The following is a 924-nucleotide window of genomic DNA, read 5'->3' on the forward strand; positions in this document are numbered from 1 at the left end:
TATTTTTTTTTTTATTATAACTCAATTTATATTTTACTTAATTACTTTTCTTTTGGCTGGTTTTCAAGCCAAATATATTTTGTAAAAAGGTTATCACCTAGTATTGTGCGTTGATAGGACTCAATTATTAAAAAAAAAAAATTAGTGGAAAGGAATAATTTATTTTATGTTCAATACTATCCATTACTTGTATTGAATTTCAATATTTTGATCTTTTCATCACACTTAATAACCATGCTACTGTCCAACTGTATCTGTTTAACAAGTAGGGTGAGATTATTTTAGTTTCATATATTCGCTTATCAATTACTATATTATTAGTTCTGATATTGAAGGTTAACTAAAGCATAATAGGTCTTCCCCACAAGTCATATTCCCTTTATTCTTCTGTCCCCTACAGCCCCATATTACTCTTTTACGACAGTACGACAGGACTACCGGGCGTCGGCCACATGCCTTTGTAGCGACCATGCTGTTATGACATAGCCCTTGCTACATAATAGGTACTGATGCAGGCCCTTAGTACCCCGCCTCAGGTACTATACCTGCTAAGATTTATGTATGAGATAGGTCTCCCTTCTACCGTGCCCACCCCCCGCAGGTACCCGACAAAGAGGATGGACTCCTCCAATGGCGACTATGGGAAAAGAAGACGACTAAAAAACATCGTTCAGGTACATTATATATACATAAAAATACAATAATTTCTAGCAGATCTACCTCTCCCACCTCCACTCACAATAGGATTGGCCTGTTAAGAGGCTATATGGACTTTTTCTTGTATTTTTTTCATATATCTCTCCTCAAAATTTATTACTTTGTTAATTAACACTTTTTTTCGATTATGTAAATCTTAGTATGAATCTAAATTTCCTTTTCAGCTCTCTCTTGGTGCATTACACCCAACCACATAAAGATATATAA

This window comes from Halyomorpha halys, unplaced genomic scaffold (genome assembly GCF_000696795.3).
Source record: "Halyomorpha halys isolate HHAL.00 unplaced genomic scaffold, Hhal_1.1 Scaffold15.1, whole genome shotgun sequence".
Taxonomy (NCBI): Eukaryota; Metazoa; Arthropoda; class Insecta; order Hemiptera; family Pentatomidae; genus Halyomorpha; species Halyomorpha halys.